The 17,966-nt window shown below is 35.9% G+C and overlaps 1 protein-coding gene and 1 pseudogene across 4 annotated transcripts in view; both read left to right on the top strand.

Annotated features, from left to right (window-relative positions):
• Positions 1–17,966, top strand: part of RNF180 (ring finger protein 180) — a 221,042-nt gene that overhangs the window by 122,835 nt on the left and 80,241 nt on the right. The gene's annotated exons all lie outside the window — the stretch shown is intronic.
• LOC110222327 (retinitis pigmentosa 9 protein homolog pseudogene) lies at positions 1,986–14,666 on the top strand (annotated as a pseudogene).

The following is a 17,966-nucleotide window of genomic DNA, read 5'->3' as shown; positions in this document are numbered from 1 at the left end:
AATTTAACTTATAATCGCTATTCAGTCTACTAGGAGACTATCTAAGTTTGATCCCAACGTAAAGCAATTTCCTTAATTATTTTATGTTGGCCTTGCATATCTAAACAACTCTTAGCGTGTGTCTGTTGTAAAAAACAACCAGGCTTGGGTCAATCCTCTTGTTGGTAATCCAGTGCTTGACTTCTCCCCAGGCCAATAGTCAGCTCTAACTCCATGTGACCTCTGTAAAAACTCCGTAGGTCTCCTCCAAGCTTGGAAAACTCAAGAAAAGTGTTTAGTATCCTACTCAGGAAAGGAAAGAAAAAGCACAAAAGGAGTCCAAGGACTCCCAGACAGGTTTGCCTAGCTGGATCCATATTCCATGTGGGAGTGGCCACAGAATATCTGTTTCCCTCACAAGCCCCACTAAGAATCTAAAGGTAGAGTATACTACTTGCTGTATGGGAGAGTGGAAGCAAAAGAGACATTTCAAGCTGTCATTCCTTTTAAAAGGTCCACTGAGTCAAAGGCTCCTCCAACTCAGCAGAAAATGAGGGGATCACTTTATCATCTCGATTAGCAAGACTTTTGTTCCATATTTGAACTGGAAGCAGGCTCCAGAACTTTCATGTCATCTACCAGAACCGACTCTGTTTATACTCCAGGGGATGGTCTTTTTTAATGATAAGGATGGTGCCTTAGAATATAAGAATATTTTATTCTTGCACTCTGAATATCTCCTATTAGGATTTTTCTTTTCTTCTCAGATCTTCTGATTTGATAACAGTACACTAATGATTCTTGTCTGAATTGTTTTCCTTTTTTTAGAATATGAATATTTGATCAAAAGCTATAAATATGTGATTTAAATAGAGTTGGGTTTTTTTTGTCAAAAGTTCTTCTAGTGTTTTGGAGCAGAACGTGGTAGCCTTTCACTTATAAAAGTATTATAGAACTATCCATAGAGGAGGCCTGCATAACATATGGTCCACCAGCCAGCTAACCAAAGATTTGAGGTGGCCAGTGAAAACTGTTGCCACTGCCCACTCTCCCATTTGTCACATGACCCACAGCAACCAATCATCGTCAGTCTCTCTAGTCTAACCTATCTGTAGTGTGAAGAAGTTTACAAGTTGTACAGGTCTGCCATAGTGGCAAGCCTGAGAAAAATAAATTTTCTAAATTCATATAATTTTTTAAAGCCTTCTGTGAAGATTATACACTTCATTTGCCAAATGATTTTATTGATTCATTGCCTAATATATTTGAAGTTGTACACCAGAGTCAGTACATATTTCATTAATAACTAACTAAGCACATTTTAATACTTTTCTCTGATATTTGGGACAAGGGTAAAAGTATTAAGATATTCAAAATTAAAGGGGATTAATTAATTAGGCTTGATATACTTTAATGTCAACACAAACAATAAAGTCGATTGCCACCAGTAAATGTAGAGTTGGTTATGATTTTCTGTGAACCAGACAACTTAGAGAACTTTCTCCAGGTTTTTTATTACTGTGTTGTTGTTGTAGTTTTATACTAGTCCAGCCCAGGAGGCATTCAATTAAATTCTACAGTAATTGATTAGCTCCTCTCATTTGCATGGTGCTGTCTAAAAGAGTTAAGTGTCTGAAGAAGGACTTTGAATAGGGATGTCTATCTCTGGGTTTACTGTATGAAAGTTTCACTTTCATCAGGTACTAAGTACCCTGCACCACTTTAGAATTGCTCTTTTCAGGACAGAGGTAGTTTCAACACAAACAATCGCTCTATCAAGCCAAGAATTTCTAGTAAATTAATGTAGAGTGTGGCAAATGTTGTGCAAATTGTAGGAGTTCAGTACATTAGACACAAGGGAAATGTAATGAATTTGTGGTGAGGTAAATAAGAAGCTTCACTGTATATATATTTTCTTAGATGCCATGACGATTCTTAATTAGCAGTTGTACTATTAACCTTCATTTATATCTATTTAATATAATTTGATAAGATTTCCCCATATAATGGACATAGATTCATCAGAGTATTTCCAAGAGGTGTAAGTTAAGTCCAGTTTCCATGTTTAATGAACTGAAATCAATTTTATTTCAATTATATATGAATTATCCCTTGCTATAAACACTCTTCTCAGGCCTTCTCTCTTCCTGCTGAACCTATTTTTTGTTAATGTGTTGTCACTTTAGTCATGTCTGACTCTTCCTGACCCCCACTTGGGATTCTCTTGGAAAAGATACTAGAGTGATTTGCCATTTCCTTCTCTAGCTCGTTTTACAGATGTGGAAACTAAGGCAAACAAAGTTAAGTGACTTGCCCAGGGTCACACAGCTAGTGAGTATCTGAGGCCAGATTTTAATTCAGTGCCTTCTGACTCCGGGCCTGGCACTCTATCCACTATAGCATATAGCACCTAGCTGCCCTTTTGTTCAGATACTTTTGGCATTTGATTTACTGAATTCCCTTTGAAAAGAAATCTAATAGGAGTCTTCCTATACCAATTTTCCATCTTTATAGTGTTATTTTCCAGTGTTTTGCTTATCATATGCATTTAAATGACAATTCATTTTTTAAAAATAACAATAATTGGGCAGCTAGGTGGCGCAGTGGATAGAGCACTGGCCCTGGATTCAGGAAGACCTGAGTTCAAATTTGGCCTCAGACACATAACACTTACTAGCTGTATGACCCTGGGCAAGTCACTTAACCTCATTGCTTAGCTAAAAATAATAATAATAATAACAATAATGAAAATAGCCAGCATTTATTTGGTGTTTTCAAGTTTATAAAACACTGAGTATGTTATCTCATTTGATTTGTGATACAATTGAAATAAAAGATACTGACGTCCTTTATAAACTGTACAATGTAAGTTATACAGTATTGCCTTTTCCCTGAAAGTTCAGTATGCTTCACAGACATAATCATTATCATTGTCATCAGTGTAATTGAATGAGCCATATTTTTCTTTTTTATATAGAAATTTATTTATTTTTAGTTTTCAGTATTTACTTCCACAAGATTTTGAGTTCCAAATTATCACTCCATCTCACCCCTCCCCCCACCCCAAGATGGCATGCATTCTGAACATCCCTTCACCTAGTCTGTCCCCTCTTCTATCTCTCCCCCACTTCTCTTATCCCATTCCCCTTCTATTTTCCTGTAGGGCAGGATAGGAATGAGTCATATTTTTCCAGGAGTATTTTTTCTCAGATTGTTCCCTAAGAGTAAGTTAGGCCCATTTAGAAACTGCATTAACTGTTTCAGGTAAGAGAATTCCTTCTTATACAACTGAACAAATGACTTACATAATAAGTATTCTTTTGACCTGAAAGTGTAAATTTATTCCCACTTAGGCTTCTGAGATAATTGCAGCTTATTATGTATTAGTTATCCACAAAATGCTCAAAAAATGATGTGGATTAAAAACATAACCCTTGCTCTCAGAAATTTATATTCTAAAAGACATGATTTTACCAATCTTCAAAAATATAGGCTAGAGGCTATTTTTACCCCAAAGCCCTAATAACTTGCCTTTTACATTAAAAAAGTAAATATATAAATGACCTTGAAAATTCTTCTCTTATTATGCAGTATACTTTAAAGTTCACTAGAAATGTAGTTTTATTGAATAGTTTAATTTTGGAAGATGTTGAACCAATTCCTGTTTCAATTCTGCAATGACCCATCACAGCTTCAGAAGGCTAATGGTGAAGCATGCTACCCACCTCATGGCAGAGAGGTGATGATCTCTTGGTACAGAATGATCCATACACTTTCAGACATGACTAATACAACATGTTTTTGCATTACACTGTTTCTTACAAGAGAGCTATCATATGGGGAAGAGGCAAAGTGACATGGAAAAGAAGGTATGGGTTGTGGTAATATTGCAAACCAACAGATAGAAAAGAGCATCAGTAAAACACTTAAAAATACATAGAGAGTGTGACCCTGAGCACTTAACCCCAATTGCCACACCAAAAAGTGCAAAAAAAAATATAGAGAGAGGAGCAGAAGGAAGTTTAGAAAGGGATATAAGACAAGAAGAGTATTGGTACTACCATGTAAAATTTGATTTATACTTTTTTTAAAAAAGCTCTAAATGTTAGCTTCATGGCTTCATTTGCAATCCTTTTCTATATTTTGTATATGGACAGGTTAATTTCTTTGATGACTCTCAAATGCATTTAAAAAAAAAAATTTTAAAAAGCTATACCTGGGTGCAGCTAGGTGGTGCAGTGGATAGAGCACTGGCCCTGAAGTCAGGAGGACCTGAGTTCACATCTGGCCTAAGACCAAACATTTGACACTTACTAGCTGTGTGACCCTGGGCAAGTCACTCAACTCCAATTGCCTTAAAAAAACCATGCTAGGAAGGGGAGCCCTGGCCCAGCCATGCCTCCACACTCCCCTCCCCCAGTGGGCCCACCAAGCTGGAGCAGAAGCAGCACTGGCAGGATGTGCAGCAGCAGGAGCAACTGCAGCACCTCAAGTCCTTTTATGAAAAACATCCTCCTGCACTTATCAAGGAAGATGAGACCAAGCCAGAAGACTGTATACCAGATGTACTGGGCAATTGAATATGCCAGAGAATTTCTGGCTCATGCTCCAACTAAAGGATTCTGAATGCCTCTGGGCAAAGAAGTCAAGGTTATGCCATGCTGGCACTGTAAATGGTATGGACACAGAACATGTGACAAAGAATGCCTGTTCTTTATCAAAGGCAATCAGAAATTAGAACAATTCAGGGTAGCACATGAAGATCCCATGTATGACATTTTAAGGGAAAACAAACATCATGAAGAAGATGTAAGCATACAACAGCTAAAGAAGCTACTAGAGGATTCTACTTCAGATGAAGATGGCAGTGCTTCCAGCTCCTCACAATATAAGGAGAAGCATAAGAGGAAGAAGTAGAAACATAAGAGGAAAAAGGAGAAGAAAAAGAAAAAAAGCACAAATCTAAATCGAAGGAGAGTTCAGACTCTGACTAAAAGGTAATTTTCTTTTAATCCACCTCGTTACTCCAGAGTTACAGCTGAATGTCAGAGGTATTAAAGGAGAAGTAGCCACAAAAGGGCTTCAGTTGACAGAGAAAAAGGAACCAAGAAGTGTGTAGTTGGCATCACTTCTGTGTCATTTTACTCTTGCTGCCAACAGTGATGAATCCAACATGATGTTGAGTTGCTTATTTGCCATACTGCGGGACTCTTATTGTCATCTTCTCTGATTACTATAGCTTGTGAAAAAAAATTTTTGAAGAAAATCAATCATAAGATATGAAGACATTCTAGACATTTATTTACAAGGGATTCCTCCATGAAAGCAGAGGGGTATTGGGACTATAGGCTGACTTAGTTGAAAATTCTATATCTTCAGCAGTTGTAAGTGAGTGCTATTGGGTGTTTAATAATAAAACTCAGTTATCTCAGACTTCAAAGTGAATGTGCTTACTGCAGACAAGAAACTTGTTTGAATTATAATGGTGGTACATGGGAAAAGGCCACTGTGTGAAATATCTTACCTTCATTGTATTCATTTTGTTCTGGAATTTGACACTGCACTAAAATAACTGCTTCACAAAGATATTTAGGAAAAGTTATTTTCCAGTCAGCAAAAATCCTTCTTCTCTCCCTCCCACCCCAACTTACTTCCTAGCACAGAACAAAAGAAAAACAAAACCCATTGGAAACATGTACTTAAGCAAGAAAAGAAATAAAAGAAAAGAAAAAAAGGAATGCTGTTCTTGTAGAACCTTTGCTTTTTTTCTGCCACCACAGTTCTAAAGATGAGACAGGTCAGAACAGTTCAAAACACCTACCGTGTTTCTACTGCGTAACTGTGCAGCCACCTCACCCCATTGATGTAGCCTTAACTATTATTACTGGGTATAGGTGCATGACTTTTATCTTTGTGTCCCCTGGTACATAACATAGTGTTTGACGTGTGCTTAATAAATTCTTGTTGTTGATGGATTGTGACACCTGGGAGTAGGAAACCAGTGCTAAATGTAGGAGAAAACTGAGGAGGTTTGGAATTAGAAAATTTACCAGATATTTTCAGGGTGCAAAAAAATCAAAGTAAATTCAATCAGTCATATCTTTATTACATTTCTCAATAACCAGAGTTGAATTGTATTCCAAATTTAGTGAGGTCATTTTTTCAATACTTAACTTTTTTCTTTTTTAATTTTTTTTAATATCAAGGGAAGCATAATAGACACAGCATATTATACCTAAAGTGTTTTCAGCTGTTTTGTAGGATATCCAGAATAGAGTCCAAAGAAGAAAGGGATTCTCCATAGATGGTAAGCTTCTCTTGATGCTCCATTATGTGGATTATGGTGTCCTGATTACCTCTGAGTATAAGCAATTGCAAAAAAAAAAATATTGCAGAGCCTCCTAAATGAAACTTATAGTCATTTGAAAGAGCCTAACAGGGGAAAAAAGTGTGTGAAAAATGTTTAGTGTCTAATAAATCAATCAACAATCAACAAGCAGTTATTTTACCTACAGATGGAAGACATCATATAGAGCTTTCTCATCAGGTCACACATATATTTTGGACACATCATAAGATTGACAAAGAAATGGACCCCAAATTGATTACATTTTGGAATTATACAGCACTTTCTAAGGTCCCCAAACTTTCCCCTGAAATGAAAACATATCCATTTTAAATCAGTATTATTGACTGATGCTATGTAGTTGTGAATCATGGAATACCACCCTCTCCAAAGAATCACAATTATGATTCACTGTGATCTTTTCTGTCTGCCAGTGGAACAGGGCAAGCTCTGGCAAGTTCTGTCAATCTTGGAGGACTTTGAGTATAAGCCTGGCAACAGGTTATATTGCTGACTGAGGACTCTACTAGTCAACTCTGGAAAGCCTTACCAGGATATTGATCACCAGCTGATGAATGGGAAGAGGGGGGAGAGTCAGGGGAGCCACAGGGACTCATAAAATGATCTTTAGTCTCACATAACCTCATGCAACCCTCTTCCATTCCCATTATGATAGTAGTGAAATAATGCAAAAAGAGAAAGAGAGTGCTAAAAAGGACAGGAGGCCAGTGTCATGAGTTTGGAAACTGTGTTTTGGAGAGTAAAGTATAAAAAGACTAGAATGGTAGAAGGGGGCTTAGTTATGAAGGGATTTGAAAGCCAAACAGATGATTTTATATTTGATCCTCAAGGTAATAGGAAGACACTGAAGCTTATTGAATAGGAGGGTGACATGATCAATCAGACCTGTGCTTTAGGAAGTTCACTTTGGTGAATGGAAGGTTGATTTGAGGGGAGAGAGACTTGAGGCAGGCAGACCCACCGGCAGGCTGTTTCGGTATCTCAAGAATATAGTGATGAGGGCGTGCACCAGGATGGTGGCAGTATTGGTGAAATGATAAGGTCAGAAGCCAGGTGTTAAGGGGTTAAGAGGAGTGAGAGAAGAGAAAGAGGAGGTGCCTGTTGTAGAGGCCTTTTGAGGAGTTTAGCTACAGAGGGCAAAAGAGATATAGAATAATAGTGAGGACGGAAGGATCAAGTGAGGATTTTTTCAGGATAGGAGGAGAGACACCTGCATGTTTGTAGGTGGTAGGGAATAAACCAGTACATAAGTGATAGAGTGAGGGTGATGGAGGGGCAATCTGCTCAGGCAGAAGTTGCCCCTGGAAGCCTTCCCTCAGAGGATATGTACAGCAGGAAATGTAAGGAAGAAGGGTGAAGGTCTCTTCTTCATTAGGCCATTTTATCTTTCATGATCATAAACAAACAGAACACATGCAGATAACTACAGCTCATATACCATTATCTACTAGAATTGATGAAAGAAAAATTCTTTAAGAAACTTAATACAGTCCTCCAAAATAGATAGCCAGTGATTTTCATTTGAAAGTGGGCATAGGGAAGAGTAATTAAATTGTACTTTAAAATATAGTGCAATAAAAAAAATTTAAAAAGCCAAAGACTTGTAGGCTACCCATAAGCTTAAAATCTATACGTTATTCTTTCTTTCTTCAAGGAAGTTGGAAGGCAATGGAAATTATTAACACCAAATGATATCATAAAAATGAAATGAACAGTATTGAAAAGACAGGAAATATGACTGGTTACAACTACATAAAAGGAATCATTGAATCAGCTGTGTGCATCATTGACTCGTTAGAACAATGACTAGAATAAGCATATTGAAGAAAGGATAAAAATGATTATAGTAATTCTAACCCAACCTGTTCAAACAAACTCTCAACTCCAGAAAATGAGAAATGTATAAAAATAAAGACATTGACTGTCTTCAGTTCTCAGAGAAGTTTAATTGATGCAAAACTGTTGCTTCAAGAATCAATCAAGAATGTTTATTGAGTGCTGTTGCTATTGAAATTAAGGTAAACTGAGGCACAAAGCGACACACAGTTTATTAGTAAAGCATGAGTTTGCCAATAAACAGGGTTTCAGCCACCTCATCTAGCTAAAACCTTAAATGAGGGCTGATAGATCATTTTTATGGACAAAAGGAGCATTCATAAACTAAAAGGCAGAATCATAGATGGGGAAAACATCATGATTGGTTGGAAATTTGGAATGCAACAACCCTTCCTTCCATATAGTCACTGTGGAAAGCCCATTAGTGATGTTCACCATTGATTATTTCTGGTTCCCTTAGTGTTTGTCAACAGGCGATCACAGTGTCACGAAATTTATGTGAAAACCAGGTTTATTACAAAAGAAATGAACATGTCTCCCAGTGAGTTCACAGTCTTCACAGAAATGTGCATATTTATGACAGTACAACAAAAGGAGGAGGAGAAAACAGGAGGGGCATGGCATGGGAGGGGAAAAGTATAGTAACCCCTCCCAAATGGGAGGAGCAAGTCCATAGCAAAAGTCATATTCTTTTCCCTTGGGAACCTCTAGACTATGAAGATAGGAGGACCTGTTTATCTACAAAGGACCCCAGCCTGGCACAGATTGGCTCCTGTTTTGCCTCCCAGGGACACACAGGGAAACCAGCTTGGGGTACAAATAACAAATTATGTCAGCTGGTGGGGGGTGCTTCCTCCTTGACACATTCAGGGCTTCCTGCATGCTTTGGGTCCAGCATTTCCAGCATTTGGGTCCAGGTTTCTGGAAAATGTGGCAACTCAAAAGACAAGCTCAGGGGACCCTTTCAAAGCCCTTAACATGTTTCAAAGAGAACCAGGACCCGCCTGACCTGCAAAGTAGCTATCAGATTTTCCTTTTTCCTTCTATAATGTCTTTCATGTGATTCATGTGAATCTGTAGAACAAGCACAAGTTGAAGGGAATGGAGTAGAGTGGGATCTTTAAAGTAGATTTTAAGAGTCTAGCCAAGTGCTCAGATTCTTGAAATCTGCCTGCTTGTATTAGCAATACAAATGCTTAGATTCTTTAGGAGTCTGGCCAATGTGGCCGATCTTTAATACACCTTGTCTTTGGCTGAAAGAAGGCTTGGGTCAAATTCATTCGGGAAGAATCCACGTGTCACTATTTCAGGGTCCCAGAACCCCTAACCTCAACTTATAGTTCCCTGAACCTCAACAGAAATAGGAGGTAATCGATTCTTATTCACTAGAGATCTTCAAGCAAAAGTTAGATAAGCACTTGCCCAGTATGTTGTCACAGAGAGATTCTATTTCAGATACAAGTTAGGTTACATTGTCCACTGTGGTCTCTCCAGACTTTGAGATTCTATGTTATATGTGACATGGAATCATTCTCATTACTTTCTAGCTATATATGAGATGATTTTAAATGAGTTCTTTAAATATTATTGGTCTTAGTTGATCCCTTGTAGCTTGGTAAGGGCAGCTAGATGGTGCATTGGATAGAGTGTCAGGCCTGGAGTCAGGAAGACTCATCTTCCTGAGTTCAAATCCAGCCTCAGACACTTATTGTGTGACACTGGGCAAGTCACTTAACCCTCTTTGCCTCATTTTCTCATCTGGAAAATATTCTGAAAAAGAAAGTGGAAAACCATTCCAGTATCTTTGCCAAAGAAAATCCGAAATGGGGTCACAAAGAGTTGGACATAACTGAAACAACTCAGCATCATCAACAACAACAAAAGCTTGGTAGTAGACAGGGTATATTGGGACAAGTACATAATCAATTACTGTTTCAGTGAAATAAAGCTAGATGCTTACATTAATAGTGGTTGGAAGCAAGTAATAATAAATGCTATCGGAAGTGTCTTTGAATAGCAGATCCAATAAATTCCTCATCCTTCTGAATTAGGAACAGGTTCATTTATTTCTTCCATTAAATTGTGAGCTCCTTCATGACAGGAACTTTTACATAGAGGGAGCTTAATTTTTTTTAACTTGGCTCTTTATCTTTTTTGGATCTTTATCTATATTTTATCAATATAGCATTCCCTCCACTGATGTCATTTTAAGTCTTTATGAGTTGTGACCAAGAATAATCATCATTTGGTGGTCACCTTTTTGATAATGAATGCCTCTGAAGTTATCTAAGCTGATCTTTGGATGGGCATCAAGCCTTTATGACTTGGTAGCACTTTTTGTCCCTCTGGCATATCCTTTAGGAGCCATGAGTCATATCCATCAAAATCATTTTCTGGTCATAGCATGGAAGTGACTGGGGTTTAGCATTTACTTCTTAATTTTTTGTTTTGTAATCTTGTAACCAAAATATTAAAGGTACTTAACTGAGAAAATGAGAACAGAATGGGTTGCATTTGGGAAACTGCAAAGCACTTTAAATGACCCAAAATTCTTTCCTGAAAAAAAGATCCATGCTTTTAATAGTAATAACTTCTGGTAGCTCTCTTTGATTGGAATTCATGGAATACCACAATCTTCTAAAAATTAATATTGTCAGTCATTTAAAGGGTAACAGATAAATAGTGGGCATTCAGTTAATAGATCTATAATTTAATCATTGTGGGTACTCCTTTGGGCAGAGCAAAACACAACCCATTCACTCATCCATTTCTTTCCATAAAGGGACCATTTTGTGTCCTGGAGGCTTTTTTCTATATCTTTAACATTGCATGAGTGCCAGTGAAGCACATAAACTGTCCATCAATTGTCCCTTATTCTTACTGCATGAGCCTTCCCATTTTCTACTTATAATTTCTTTGTTAATATTTTTTATCTCCATTTCTATGCACTTTTTCATTTTAATATGCTTCAGGTTCTTGTTCTTTATGCAATCTGTAACTTTAGTACTTAAGAAACAAATACTCCTTTTTTTATTGTCATAGTACATTACAAGATGATGATTGATTTTTAAAAGACAGGCCTTTGTTTCTAGGAAAAACTTGGGGTCTCTGAAAGAACTGAGCAGTTTTCCAAATACAGTCTTTCCCAAACATTGTTCAAACACAACTTCTTACCAAGGCACATATGCCAATAGCCACCTCTGTGCACTTTCTATCCAACTGCATACTGTAGCCTGGATAGTAAATATACTTCATTTGCCTGGATTTTCCCATGTGAATGATTAGCCTGAACTCTTTTGTGTAATTATGTCATTTAGGAGGCTTCACAATGATCTGGAGCTTATTATCAACACAATTCTATCTATAGGGAATTCCTCTTTCATTTGGAATTTTCTTTAGACAACCTTTTGAACAATGATAAACACTTTGACCAGCATACATTTCCCTATTTTCTGACTCACTTAACATTTATAGTCAGGAAAGCATCAGAACAAGTTTTGGTTTTTTGTTGAATCTTTCACAGAATCTTGTTTGATCTTAATATATACAATGTAAATACCTTGTTAGAGGAGAGCTTTGAAGGTGATATTTTGTTCTACTGAACCAAGTACTTTTTTATAGTCAGTAGTCAATAAGTACAGTGAAATCTCATGTTCTCTGCAGTTTCCCCTCAATTGTGATCTACTATAGAATATTCTTAGTGAAATCCTGACTATTCATTTCCCGTGCCTTTATGAAGTATAACTTGTGTATAGATTATTTCCATAAAAATTTTCTAAAGATGGAGAAGTAGGCGTATGGATTTTTGGACATTAACAATTTTGATTTTTTTTCAATAATACTAACCTTTCCTTTTTAAAAACATGATGAAAATCATTGCTTCAGTGACCTTAGAATTGTATCACCTCCACCTTCCCTTACTATAAATATGAAGTGAGGCAAAAAGTATACAGACCTCCTTTACATAACCTGGTTTATTCCACTGCTCTTCCCCTGTCTTTTGTTTCATGCTGTTCCTATTTCATTGTGAAGCATATCAGGGACTGTAATGTTATGGAGAACATGTGATGGCTCTGCTGTTATTTATAGAGAGAGTGGTTTATGGCAGTAGTTTTGGTATTCCTTTTCCATTTTTCTTCTGTTTATTCTTCTAGGTTCATCCTTAAATGCTCTTAGGATCATTTGGTTTAATTTGATCTCTTTCCAACTTTTCTGCAAGCTTGTTTTTTTTTCTTTCCCTACTCACCACTCTTTTATGAGATATGATGGCTCATGATCTTCCACTATTATTGTCTTTAAAATTTTGCAAATGAGTTCACATCCTATACCAATGTCACCTTTGGCTTCCATATCCTATTTGGCAAGGAAATAAAGTTTTTGCCAACTGAGATGGTCTCTAGGCCCTCTTGGACTCCCCATTGTAGCAATTAATTCACATTAGTCAGACTTCTTTGGGAAAATGGTAGTCAATGTCCATTCTTTTATCAATTTCAGCATTATACACAGTACATTTTCAGAACTAGTTACTTAGTGTATATGCAGTTCTCCCATTCCTTTATGTAAACAAATTAAACCACAAAAACTCTAGAGTTGTGTAGTACTGAGGGACCTTACTAAGTAATCAAATAAATAGTTAGACCCTATGATTTCTTAATCCTCAAAAGAAATATATAAAGATTAATGTTTCTTAGCTGCTTAAGATTTAAAAAAAAATTCTTAACAATACAGAATCTTTTCCTAGGCTTTGGATATGGATAAGAGTTGTATATTTTAAATGGTTCCCTGACAAAACAATATAATTTGAATAATTAGTGGGTTTATTTTCAGTTTTATTCATTTTACAATTCTATTATGTGCAAATTTGTACTTGATAGTTTCAAATGAATTTCTTATTAATATTGACCATACTCTCTATTATAGCCTAAACAGCTATACTAAATGATGTGTCTTATATCCCTGTATTTGTGACTACTAACATATGTAATATAATATCTAAAACTCCAGGAACTGTTGAGGGAAACTGGCTTGGATTACTTTTTCTCTTATAAATCAGAAAAGCTTCTTGGTTTTCCCTCATAGGGAAGGTCAAATCTAGGACATTACACAGTGGATTGAATTTAATGAATAAAATGTATCCCTCAGTTAAATGTACTGATCAGTCTAAAAGACTTAATGTACTTTAAGATCCTATTCACTCTTCTTAGGTTGTTAATTCATTCTAAAACTCAGCTCTATCATTTGGTAATTGAGAAGGTGGCAAGGGGTTTCAGATAACTAGGGAACCTTGAGGTTTCACATTACTAGAGGAAGACTCCATTTGATAGAGATTTAAGAGAAGCCTAGTTATCTTTGGGAAATCACTTGATACAGTCTGTCATTCTAGATGGTGGGATTACAGGAGAGCCTTAGGTTCCTTTCAGCCCTATAAGAATTAGACACTGAAATAAATGTCCTGCTTTCTTCACAGGTTCTATAGGATCCCTTTGTAATCTTACATATTAATAATTTGGTTATTTCTTTTTTATGTAATATTCAAGGATGAAAAACTTCCCTATTGTCTCTTTAAATTAGCTGTATTGTTCATGATTGACATTGACATGCTAGAAAGCAAAAACTGGCAAGTTGACAGTTTACATTTGTAGAGACCATAAATCAGATTCTGAGACAAGAAGTTGAGATTTTGTTTCAGAACACATTGCAAATTGTAGGTGATTTAAAATTCTAGAATAGAAAAATTAATATATTTTCACCTTTTTGAAAAAAATTAAACACAATAGATTCTGTACTTTACATTGCTGTAGTTTAAAAATATCAATTGCTAAGTACTTTGTTTCTCAGTCAGTTTTATTTTCTCACATGATGTAAGATACAAAAATTTTCCATGGCATGCACAGTAAGACATGGAGGTAGAGGAAATTGTGAAATCCCGTTTAAAAAAAATTTAAGAGGGTGTGTGAATAAAGAGAAAATCTAGGAGAAAGAGAAGTATGGGGCAAGAAATAGAGGAAGGGGAAAAGATAGGAAGAAGAAAGAAAGAAAGAAAGAAAGAAAGAAAGAAAGAAAGAAGAGAGAGAGAGAGAGAGAGAAAGAAAGAAAGAAAGAAAGAAAGAAAGAAAGAAAGAAAGAAAGAAAGAAAGAAAGAAAGAAAGAAAGAAAGAAAGAAAGGAAGGAAGGAAGGAAGGAAGGAAGGAAGAAAAGGGAGGAGAAGAAAAGAAAGGACAGTAGTGTTAGAGAATCTTCCAAGCAAAGGGAGCTATTGTCTTCTCTTTTAATTGTTTGTGTGTGTGTTTAGTAGTAGTAGTAGTAGTCGTCATTGTCAATCCTGCTTGCTCTATCTGGGTCACCTGGGTTCCTATACTGACCTTCATTTCCCAGGTTTTATTGAAATATTGAGGCTCAAAGTGCTAGATCTTTAGAGTCCTCTATGATGTTTCAGTAAAAATATAGGAAATTATGTTCTTTTCCTTTCTTATTTATAAAATAAGAAAAACTCCAGCTACATGGAAATTCCTAAGTATTGGGTCAAAACCCACATTGTTCTTTCTTTTCTTTGAGCTTCTCTGGTATTATATATACTTTGTAACACACAAATCATACTTAGATTATATACCATATTTCTCTCCCTTAAATTTTGTTTGTCTTGTCTTTTCAACTAGATTCTAGGGTCCTCTAAATTAGAGCATTTTTTTCATTATTTATATCCCCCACAATGCTGGATAGATAGGCACTTAATAAATACCTATACATTTTTTCTTGACTTTTCTGAGTTTTCAACAGGGTGAACAACACAGCTCCTGCTAGTAATTTAATAGTGACTTAAAAGTAGTACTCTGAGTGTCAAGGATGTGACTAAGAGGCTTCTTATATATAGGTAGGCAGCAGATCAGAACTCTGTTCTTCTTTCTCTAAAATGATTCATCTTAAATAAGCAGGGAATATTTCCCACATTATCTGCCAATCTGTAATTAACCAATAAAAAGAGGCTAGTAGGGAGGGAAATCTTGATACATGAAAATAATAAAATTTTAAGTCAGAAAATTTTATCTCATTTAGTATAATGAGGATATCTTCCTTTATATAGATTGTTACCATTGTGCTTATCTTTCTTGATTATTCCCTGAGAGACCAACTATTTGATTTTTTTTAAAGCAGCACACAGTTTATGCACGAGCATAATAATGACTCTCTTAACATTTAGGAGAGAAAATTCCACCAAATTGTTTCCATTAAAATAGACAATTCCATTTGTATTTTTTATTTCATGTGAGTATGTGCTTCCTAAAATAACGGAATAAGAGACACATTTTGAATGTTTCCTCTACTATAAGAGGACTTTTCAGGACACTTTATAGCACAAATAGAAGTATTATCTATTTGTCTGTAGAATTTTTGGAACTTTCCCTTTGAATGTGACCTGTATTCCAGTCATTTTGGAATTTTGGCATCTCTGTGAACTGTGTAATTTGTATAATACATTGGTGAGCTTGATATTCTCCAAAGCCACATGGACAGTGATAGAACCAAGGTTATAATTCATTGTATTAAGTACTGTCCAGAGTCTAAATCTCCCTTAGATAGTAACTTAACCCCTTTGGGAGGAGCCTGTACTCTTTCAGGCCCTCAGTCAACCTCTTTATACACCCTACATAGTGACTTATGTAGCAAGGTGAATGAAATGCAGTGTTTTTGACTGAGGTTTGAGTAGGTCATATTTTGTCAAAAACTTGTTTGTATTTTTTAAGGCATAATCATTTTCAGTTATTGTCCAGACATTTCTCTCAAAATATGATGTATCATGATAGGTTTGGACTGGATATTCTCTAAGGCCTCAAATATTTTCATTGATTATTTCTCATATCTTACTTTAATTTGAGAAGTCTTTTGTGGTCTCTACTCAATTTCCTTTCCAAGGTCTTCAAACCTGTTCCGCCCCCTAAGCTTCGGTATATATATATATATATATGTGTGTATATCCCAGGTCTCAATCCTGGGTCATCTCTTCTCTATACTCTTTCTCTTTGAGGTGTTTATCAGATCCCAAATATCTCTATAAAGATGACTCCCAGATCTCTCTCTCTCTCTCTCTCTCTCTCTCTCTCTCTCTCTCTCTCTCTCTCTCTCTCTCTCTCTAATTTATCTATCCATTCATCCTAATACTTCTTCCAAAATATATTCAGTGTCCATTCCCTTCTGTTACTCACACAACCCTCATCATCTCTCCCATGGACTATTGCAATAGCTTCTAATTGCTTTGTCCTCCTGTCTCTCCTTTTATCCTCCATATAGCTGCTAAAATGATATTCCTAAATCAGAGCTATAAACCTTTCACCCCACTGTTGAAGAAACTCCAGTGGCACCCTCTCATCTCTAGAATAAAATACAGACTCCACCATTTAGTTCATAAAACCCTTCCCTATCTGGTTTCAGCCTCCGTTTCCAGACCTACACAGCCTACTCTCAGCCACTCAGAGTTCTAGCCACACTGGCCCACTTACTATTACCAATCACAGCATTCCATTGCTATCTCCATGCTTTGGCACAGGCAAATGTAATGTAATATTATTATTCAAATGTTTAGGATGCATTTTCTTAGCTTGTCCTTGTAGAATCCCTAACTTCCTTCAAAATTCACCTTAATTAGTGCTTCCTATAAGAAGCTGATTCCCTTGTTTGCTAGTGCTCTCTCCCTAGAAATTACTTTGTACATATTTTTCTTTAATTTTCCAAGTACGTATTTGTTTCTTCAAATAAAATGTAAGCTCCTTTAGGGTAAGGACTCCATTTGGACTATTTTATGTCTGATTCCTAGCCTAATGCCTCTCACTTAGTAGATACATAATACATGCTTATTTAATTGAATTATTTAACCACTTCTTGTATTCCTAAAAAGTAGTAGTTTACAATAGTTTGAGGAAATAATTTATAATAGTTTGAGAAAAAAGTAAGTCTGTGCTTTGGCATCAAGGAGGTCACAAACAAGAATTAAGCAGATGTCCAAATGGAACCACGTTCTGTCTCTCCCTTTCTGCTCTTTGCTATGTGACTGTTATTTTGTTTAAAGTAAATAAACAAATTCTAAGACATCCCAAGTATTCATATTATAGAAATATATTCTGATGCTGAGTGTAATTTATTTTATATTATTTGTTACTTGTTCTATTACACTAATGCAGTAATGAAAAGTTGACTAAATATAATTAATGAGAGCTAACCGAAGTTGAGTTACTGACAAGTAGTTTATCTTCTAGCCATTTTAATGGGGGCATAATTTATCTAGAAAGTATGTAGAGAACTAATGGAAAATGAAACCTTTGAATAAAAACATAATCTACTGATTTTCCTAAGTCTAATACCAGAATAATACAAGACTACAGTATGGCCAATAGATCTTCTTTGGTGGATTTGCAGGAGAACATGAAAAGAATTACTCTTTGAGAAGTTTCGTGTCATCAGTTAGAAGTTAAAAGCTTTAATTTCCCTGATAAGGAGATTTCAGCATTCTGTATACCTTTAAATCCCTACTAGGTGCAGTGCACTGTAATAGGCACTGAGTATAAAAGTGAAATAATACCTGCACTCCAAGAGATTATATTCTACTTGGCATGCAATATTTTCACTGATAAGTAAATGTTGGGTAGATACAAAGAAATATCTCCCTTCTAAAAAGAGTTTAAAATCTAATTTGAGTGATAAAACATATAAAGATTAAAAAGTGTTTATGGGGATGTACTAGGAGCTATGATATCAGATGAGGGAGATAGAAGCTCTAATTTTTTTTTCCTTT

The sequence above is a fragment of the Phascolarctos cinereus genome, unplaced genomic scaffold, assembly GCF_003287225.1.
Source record: "Phascolarctos cinereus isolate Bilbo 61053 unplaced genomic scaffold, phaCin_HiC Scaffold_4;HRSCAF=312, whole genome shotgun sequence".
NCBI classification, from domain to species: Eukaryota; Metazoa; Chordata; class Mammalia; order Diprotodontia; family Phascolarctidae; genus Phascolarctos; species Phascolarctos cinereus.
This window is presented reverse-complemented; position numbering and strand designations above follow the sequence as displayed.